Source organism: Triturus cristatus, chromosome 11, assembly GCF_964204655.1.
Source record: "Triturus cristatus chromosome 11, aTriCri1.1, whole genome shotgun sequence".
Classification (NCBI taxonomy): domain Eukaryota; kingdom Metazoa; phylum Chordata; class Amphibia; order Caudata; family Salamandridae; genus Triturus; species Triturus cristatus.
Window position 1 is genome coordinate 118,642,427 of NC_140594.1, and position 9,213 is coordinate 118,651,639.

The following is a 9,213-nucleotide window of genomic DNA, read 5'->3' on the forward strand; positions in this document are numbered from 1 at the left end:
ACTTTCCATCTTACTGTAAGTATTGTTTAATTTCGAAAAAAATAATATTTCATTTTACGGTTTATTATTATTTATATTTTAAATTAGATATATATGGGGGGCACCAAAATCTTTTAAGTGCATAAGGCCTCTAACGGTCTATATCCGGCCCTGCCTCCTCCCACTACTGATGAGCCCAATACCTATTCACTCTGCACCAAAAATCCCCACCCTGCATGCCCTCTGTATCTCACACCCGGGCACCCCATACTTTCTGAACCCTTACGGACCCAGCATCCTACAAAATGCTTCTGAACTCTTACGGACATGTATCCTACAAGCTCTTTCATCTAACCCACATATTATAAACACCCTAAACAATTGCATCCTGTAATCTAGCATCATAACCTCTGCCCCATACAGTCATGATGGCTACACCTCTCCTACATATAAACCAGACACGTACCCCCGCCCCCCCCCCACCCAACCACATTCCTACTTCACCCTGTAGCTCTGCACAATAAACTCACTCCCTGTAGCCCCCACCCCATAACAAGAAACCCTGAAATACTGCACCATGGCATTGCTAGCATTGTATCTGTGGGACTACAGCCATGCACTCTGTACCAATATGAACTTTGCACCCTAATATCTCGCACACAATATAACCCCTTCAAGCTATACCTCCAGAATTCTAATTATACCATGGATAGCACCCTACAATCTACAGCATATAGGACCCCATGGGACGTTGCCTTCGCGTTCTCCCGAATCCCTTCACCTAGTACCGAAGCATAAGTTCTCCGGCCCCAGTACTCACCGAGCCTAAAGAGGCATACGTCCTCCGGCCCCGGTGCTACCGAGCAGCCTCCGCTGACTGGAGTCTCCAGGCCAGGCACGGAACTGTGCAGCCGACCGCGTCTCCATAGCAACCGCGGCTCGCATCAGTAGGCGGAGCCTCGGTGGTGTTCGAGGGAAAAGGGCGGGGCTATACTGGGAGGCCAGATCTGACCTGCTAGGATGTTGCCATATGTAAAGGGCGTGGCTAGAGTAAATGGGCGGGCAGAGGTGAGAGACCGAACTGTTCCAGACTGACTCGGTTATGGCGCAAGACTTTAAAACCAATATGGCTGCCGACTGTGTCAACGATGCTAGAAACTACCTGGACAACGCACCTGGAATAAGATCTCTCGTAGGCATTCAAATATAAGAGATGAAAAGTGTTTTATTTTTTTTCCAAATACCATTCATAGCTTATTATATATGCGTTTCGTTTTAATCATTACATTGAATGTTTTATATTTTTCTCCCCCTCTTCATTTCGCAATAAGACTGTACATAAGGAGACATATCATTGGGCTTGTTGTAATATGTATGGTTCTTGTTATATGAAATGATTGTAGCCTTTTGCAGCTATCCAAATATCTCCTTTCCAAGATGGCGCCCAAGATTGTATAAATCAAAGTGTAGACAATCTTCGTGACGCGCAATTAAACCTCCCGCATTACTTAAGTTCTCCCAAAGCAGGGATTGAGCTTTAACTAACCTTGTTGAAAATGCGAAAACATGCGCTAATGGACGAATGGGCTTTAGAGTTCTTCACTGTGCAAAAGGCGGGATGCTGAAGTTAGCAAATTATCTGGCCAGCAGCTTATTCGCAGTCAACATATTATATATGGGTAAAGTATCCCCCACAACATGTTTTAACCCCCTTAGCTAAGCCTTTTTTTTTTTGGCTAATTGGGGTAGTTTGTGCTTAGGACCCTGTAACAATTTCACCACATAAGGTATCCACGCCAATTTTGCACACTTTTCTTCCAACATCATGGGGACTTTAATGGTACCCATGGTTTGTTGATTCTCCTGGAGGGGACCCAGAAATTAGCCAAAATACAGCAATTTTTTTTTTAAAATGGGGGAAAAAGTGTTGTATATGAAAGCATCTGGTAATTTCCCTGCAAATGGTATCAACAAAGGGTTTGTGGTGCTGAAATCACCAGCTTTCATGGACTGACAGACGTTTGTCAGAAAACCAACATTTTTTACACAGTTTTGGCATTTTACTGGGACATAGCCTATTTTTGCTATTATTTGTGCTTTCAACCTCCTTCCAGTTAGTGGTATAAATGGGTATGAAAGCAATAATGGATCCTGGAAAGCTATACATTTCAGAAAAGTAGATACAATTCTGAATACAGTAAATGGTCCTTTGTGTAGATCCTTCAAGGTTTTTTTTAATAGAAACTAACAGTTGAAAATATGGAAAAATGAAAATAAGTTGAAAAAAACAGCCATTTGTGCCAACGTTTTCACCTGTAACAACTTCTAAGTAAGACAGCTTTTTAAATTAATTTTATTGATGGAAATGTATACAAACAGTCGTGTATGACAGACGTACAATTAGCAGCAATTTGCACTTTTGACATAACCAATTAACCTATATATTGTACCCATTGAATCCCTAGTTCAGATCTAACATATGTTATAACTAGTTGACTGTAGACAGCATAAAGATTTGTACACACACATAAGCATAAAATAACCCAAATAGTACAGTGCGACCAGAGTGGTTATCAGTGCATGTGGTGTGGATGGGCGTCATTGGGACTACTTGTAAAAGCTACGTTTATGACTGTGATCTATGAGATATAGGGTATAATGAGTCCACTGGTATTTGAGTGAGCACCGAGTAAGCTTCGAGTAGTGTGAGCCGGGTCAGTGTCTGATTTAACATTAGTTGTTAAGTATCTGTGACCTGCTCTATGGTAACCTCAGTCAACACACGTCTCTCTCTGAGCCATGTCGTGAAGGGTTCCCAGATATCCCTGGGGCATGACGACGTGGGCATAAGGTTCCAGAACGCTGCCAGCTGCTCCTGACAATAAGCCACATCCTGCAACCAAACGCTCATCCCGGGACTCCCCGATGCACCCCACTGAATAGCTAATCTACGTTTCGCTAACAGTAGCATCATAGCTATTAATCGACGTTTCACAGGGGAAATCCCTCAATGTAGCCCAGTAGGGCCACTAGCGGCGTATACTCCAATACTACCCTGGTGATTTCCTGTATGGTATCAAAGACTCCCTTCCAGTAACAAGGTATGTTTGGGCAGCTCCATGCAACAAGCATCTTGTCGTAGGCCTAATTTATGTAGTTGCAATGGAGTGCGATACACCCAATATATACATTTAAAATGCATACGTCTTAATTTGTAATTTCGGGAAAGGTGTCCCAGTTGGGAGCAGCAGAATGCCCATTGTTTGTCTGTAGGCAGATCCGAGAGATCCACCCTCCACTGGTGCAGTGCTCTAGGTGCGTCAATGTTGGTGTGTGTCTGCCTAAGATTAAACAATCTAGTGATCACGGGGGGGGGGTTGGGTATACTAGCAGTTGTTCCATTAGCATCATGATGGCAGAGGGCGAGGGAAACAAGGAGTGTAGAGTTTTGCATGTTGCTCTCAGCTGATAGTAAAGTAGTAAGTCCATGATGGGTGTAGGATTGTCGTCTTGGGATTGCGGCGGTGCCAGGAATGTATCTTGTGGGTACAGATCACCCAGTGTGGAAAGGCCCATGTTTCAAGCACGTGTAATGGTGCCCTTGTCCTGAAGAGTAGGAAATAGCGGGTGGTATGCCAGAGGGGTCGAGGGTGCATATAAAAGTGAGGTGCCCACATGATTCCTAAGCCCCTACCATGCCTATCTAAGCATTTCAACTGTGTTTATTTCGCCAGTTGTTCTGTGATATGGTCTATATATAGCGAGGTGCAAAGGTGTAGGGTCTGCCACATCTTTCTCTATAGCCACGTGAGGTTGGAATGGGGTAGGGTGTATCCAGAAATGTAGAAATTGGGCTTGCGCACATAGTGCATATAACTCAAGGTCAGGTGCTCCCAGCCCCCCTTGTGAAAGCGGCTGTGTTAGCAAGTTCCAGCCTACCCATGGCTGTTTACCATCCCAGACTATTGTTAATAAAATGGAACAAAGAGATTTAAAAAAAAAACCTAGTAAGAGGAATGGGTATATTGACAAATAGATAGAGAAATTTGGGAGGACTATAATTTTTGGAATGGCTATTCTGCCGGCCAGAGAGAGTGGCAAAGCCATCCAGAATTTAGACTTTTGCTCCAGCCAGACCAATAGTTTACCAAGGTTCATACGCCATATCTCCTGTAGGTCTCGGCTGAGCCATACGCCTAGATATTTCACGGCGCCATCTGCCCATTTAAGTGGGAATTCTAATTCCGTTTCCACTGGGGCAGCAGTTAGTGGCAAAATCGACAATTTAGACCAGTTGATCTTGATGCCGGACATGGATGATCGTGGAGCGGTGCACCACCAGGTAGCCTTTCCTGATAACAGAAGGCTGACCAATTTCTTTATGTGAAGAATTCCTTTATTTCAATGACATCAAAAATATGGACTTCAGCCGACGCGTTTCGTTCACTGTCTATTGAACTTCATCAGGGCTGAAAGGTTACAATATAAACAACATAAGTACACAAATATACTGGAGTTGACACAACAAAAAGGAAAGTGATACAAGACATAATCGTTAACAAAGACACTTTTACATAAAATATTTAAACAAATTCGCAAAATGAGCGAATGAGCTCGTAACAAACAAATCAACTTTACGCGACTGACTATAGTTGCAAACAAGAGTGACACAGAAGAAAAGAGAAAAGCTGATGCCCTTGTATTCCTCACTGAGAGGGATGCCTGGAAATAGAACATGTGCCAGGTAGGCCAAGGTGGCGCCCATGCCATACGTTGTTTGCTGTACACGACTAGACAAAAAACAGAGAATTCAAGGGCACTGATACGTGAGACACTATAAAAATATGGGTTGTGCTGCTAGAAAACCCATGTGGAATATGTGTACAGTATGGAGAGACCAGGGTGGGAACGAGGCTATATATAAGAAGACTAAATAGAATAAAATCTCCAGTTGCAAGAGGTTGCGGTGCCGTATGTGTAAGTATGTTTGCACCAGGAGGTGTGTTGGTCTTAATGAGTCCCTATCATATCCGTGTGGCCAACACGAGTAGCAGTTGTGCCTGCTATCGATGTCTAAAAGAGTATTTGCCAGAAGCTATAGTCGACAAACTGAGTATCTTACATGTCCTTGTGACCAAACGTGGAAGAAACAAGTACTATAATTTAAATGACAAAAAACAACAACAAACAACAAATAAAATCGGTAATTACCAGATTCTCAAATAAGTGGCACAACACCGGATGCGGACGTATTTCATGGAATCATGGGTGAGCATGGAAATAATAGGCGATGCGTCCTGTCTCAGCTTCCCTGATAAGGGCCTGGTGCATGAACCTGTGAGAAACAAAGGGTTGGAAAATGCATGTGTGACACGAACACCCGCAGTATGGCAGCAAAGAGGCAAATGCTGTAAACGATGTGTGGACAGCAGGGAATATGCCTAGAGCATGTGTTACACGAAAACCCGCTGTACGGCAGCCTGGCAACAAAGAGGCGAATACTGAAACCAATGTGTGGTCAGCGGCGAATAAACCTAGGGCATGCACGTGAGGCGAAAATCCAACATGTAAATGTGAAAACTGTGGTACTGTGTGGTGAGACACGGGGTGCTCAGGACATTGGTGTGACAGAAGACAAACTGGCCGAATGGTTGAGGCCGCCATAGATGCGTGAAGGAAAGTAAATGCGTGGATGTGGCGGAATCACGGTGAGAATGGACAGGTAAATGAACCACGGGCAGACACAAGGAGTTGAAACAGAGTCAAACTGTGCAGGCGGACCCATGTCCTCCTAGACACGTGGGTGACAAACAGTAGTAGCGAGGAACTGGCAAAGTGTGGAAAGTAAAGAAATAGAAGGGCAGAAGTGTAATGGTGCTGAGTGCCAGGCAATGGGTTGCTTTCCCCCCACAGACTCACAGGAGACGTTCTGGGTGTAGAAGGAGCCTTTATTGTACCTTCTAGATCACCTACAGAGAGAGCGCCGGGCAACACGCTCCGATCGCGTCTCTCGTTCGCGCGCTATGCCTCGCGCATGCGCAGTAGCGTCCGAACAGCCGCTACGCACATCTACGTCACTGCGTAGTGCGCGCGTCCACTAGACCGCGACACTACATATCTCCCCCTTTTCATATCACACACACAACGTCCCCGACCCGGAGGTCAGTCCATTTCAAAGTCTCTGAACTTGGATGGTCTCACCACTGCTCTTCCCCCCCGGGTGTGTCTTACCGGAGTGGAATGTCCTTCTCGGCTTCCCTCTGCGACCGGGCCCCCATCGGTACCTTTCGGAATGCCCGGGTTCTCGCTCTCTTTTACCTCGCCATCTTCTCTAGTGGTCTCCCCCAAGGGTCTTCTCCCTGAGTTGTCTCTCTCTCTCTCTTGCTCGCCACTCATGTCCTCTCCGTGGCCTCCCTCAGATGAGTCTGTGTCCTTTCTCGGCCCTTCTGCCGGGTTTTCCCCTTCCGTGCACTCTCGGGGCCACTGTAAGATCTTATTGCATTTGGCCATGCGCTCGTGTGACCACACGTTACCGTCACTGAGCAGTGCCGCCCGGTCATACACTTCTTCTACTCTGAGGGGTGGGGAGTATTTGCTTTCTCCTTTCCGCTTAAGGACTGCCAGCTTCACTCTGACCCACTCCCCTTTTTCCAACGCCGTTTCTTTTGTCCGCTTGTGGCGGTTGTAGTGTTCCGTATAGATGCGTTGTGCCTTCTGCAGGTTGTGCTGCACCACTGCTGGAGACCATTTGCTGGTGATGGTCTTCTCCTGCCACGCCACATTGTCTCTGGTAAAGGGTTGTCGTCCCCGTAAGATCTGGAAGGGGCTGTACCCCGTACCGGTGGGGGTGATGCGGTACGCCCATATCGTGCTGAGCACCTCTTTCTCCCAGTCTTTGCCTCTTGTGATGGCCGCCTGTATGGAGCCCATCAGCACCCTGTTAAACCTCTCTACTTGTCCATTGCTGGATGGGTGGTATATCGAGGTGCGTTTGAGTATTATGCCGTTCCTATTCGCAAACGCGACCCACTTGTCGGAGATGAACTGGGGGCCATTGTCGCTGATAATGCTCCTGGGTATGCCTTCCCGGAGGAACACCGCCTTGAGGAAGCGCAGTATCTCGTCCGTGTCCATGACCTCGTTGATGTGCACTTCTGGCCATTTCGAGTATTTATCCACTAGTACACAGAGATATTTGGGGATCCCCTGGTCGTCCAGTATTGGCCCCAGGATGTCCACTGCTACCTCTTCCCACGGGTTGCTGGGGGTTGTGAATTTCCCTAAGGGTGGTCTCATAGGTTTGAGTGTCTTGTCCGCCCCTAGGCACTGCGCGCAGTCCTTCACGTGCCTTTCTACATGCGTGTCCATCCCTGGCCACCAGTAAGTTTGTTTTGACCTGGCCTTTGTCTTCACAATTCCCAGGTGGCCTTCGTGAAGTATGGCTAGCAGGGTGGGTACGATGTTTTCCGGTGGCACCACCCTGTCACCCCTGTAGACAAACACTCGTCGTTGCCCACCGACAGCTCTTCTCTGACTTCGTAAAACTGCCTGATTTTTGATCTTTGTCTCCTTCTGTCCGGCCATCCCCGTACGATGTACGCCTTGATTTCCTCCATGTCATCATCCGCCTCGTATGCGTTCTTCCATTCTTGCCTGCTGATGGCTTTTTCCGGATCGTCCGTCAGAGCCACCATCTCGTCGTCGTCGTCCCTGTCGTTGGAGGCGCTGTCCATCGCAGATGCCCTGCTGAGGTAGTCCGCTATTTTGTTTCTGGAGCCCGGGATGTACTCCACGTCGTACCTGTACTCCAGGAGTTTCAGTGTCATTTTCGCAATCCGGGGCGTGGCACTGGCATGGCCATCTGATGTCAGTACTTTCACGAGAGGCTTGTGATCTGTCTTCACCTGGAATCTGGTTCCCCACAGGAACTGACGGTACTTCGCCATGGCCCACACTACCGCTAGCATCTCTTTCTCTATCACACTGAACTTTTGTTCCGATGCTGTCAGCGTCCGGGACGCGAAGCTGATCGTCTCCGTTCCGCCTTCCGGTCTTTCCTGCATGAGCACCGCTCCCAACCCCTTTTCACTCGCGTCCGTCATCAATATTGACCGCCCCTGGGGATCGAATCCTTGCAACGGGATCGCTCCGCCTATTTCCCGTTTCACTGTGTCGAACTCCTCTTGCGTCTCCTCTGTCCATGTGAACGCCGTCTTATCCCTCGTGAGTTGCCTCATGTGGTGGGTTTTTGTGGCAAAGTGGTGGACGAATTTACTATAGTACTCTGCCATCCCTAGAAACGACCGTACTTCTTCCTTGGAGGTGGGTGGCGGTGCTTCGCAGATGGCCTTTACGTTCCCTCTCTTCGGCGTTATTCCTTGCGCCCCTATCTCGTGTCCCAGGTAGGTGACTGATGTCATTCCAAAATGACACTTCTCCCACTCTGCTGTTAGGCCCTTCTCTTCCAGGATCTTCAATACTGCCGACAGTTTCCTGTCATGGTCCTCCAGCTCCGTCCCCATCACTAGGATGTCGTCCTGAAAGTATTGCACTCCCTCAATGTCCTTGAATAGGCGGGCCATTAGCTTCTGGAACACCGCCGCTGCCGAGGCGAGACCAAAGGGCATACGGCAGAATTGGTAGCAGCCGAACGGCGTGATGAACGATGTCAATTTTTTGCTTGTCGGATGTAGTGCTACCTGGTGGTATGCCGATTGCAAGTCTATGGTAGAGAACCATTTCACTCCTTTCGTGCGGGCCAACATTTCCTCTATGCGTGGTAAGGGAAACCTTTCCACCACTATGCACTTGTTCAACTCCCTGAGGTCCACACAGAGGCGCACTTTGCCGGACGGTTTCATGGCCACCACCAAAGGTGCCAACCACTCCGCGCTGTCAATGGGCTCAATGATTCCCCCTTCTTCCAGTCGGAGGAGCTCCTGTTGCACCGCCTCCCTTACCGCAATCGGGATGTTCCGTACCTTGTGCGCTACCGGTCGGGCGTTATCTTTGAGGACGATTTTGTGGGAGAACTTCTCCAGCTTCCCAATCTTCCCGCCGAAGACCTTCGGGTGCCCGCTCCGCCATTTTTCTGCCGTCGACTCCTCACCGTCCAGAGTCACCATCACCTGGGTGTCCCCTCCTGGGTTCAGCTGTATTCCCAACACTCCTTGGTCCATCCAGCCCAGGACTGACGGTCCCTTCTCCACGACGTACAGCTTGCAGAGCGCACTC

At 48.1% G+C, this 9,213-nt stretch overlaps 1 protein-coding gene across 1 annotated transcript in view; it reads right to left on the reverse strand.

Moving 5' to 3' along the window:
* Nucleotides 1-992, reverse strand: part of RAB36 (RAB36, member RAS oncogene family) — a 135,695-nt gene extending 134,703 nt beyond the window's left edge. The window contains exon 1 of the mRNA XM_085633321.1: nt 800-992. The gene's annotated coding sequence lies outside the window, so the exon portion shown is untranslated. The remainder of the gene's footprint in view (nt 1-799) is intronic.
* Nucleotides 993-9,213: the final 8,221 nt, after the last annotated feature.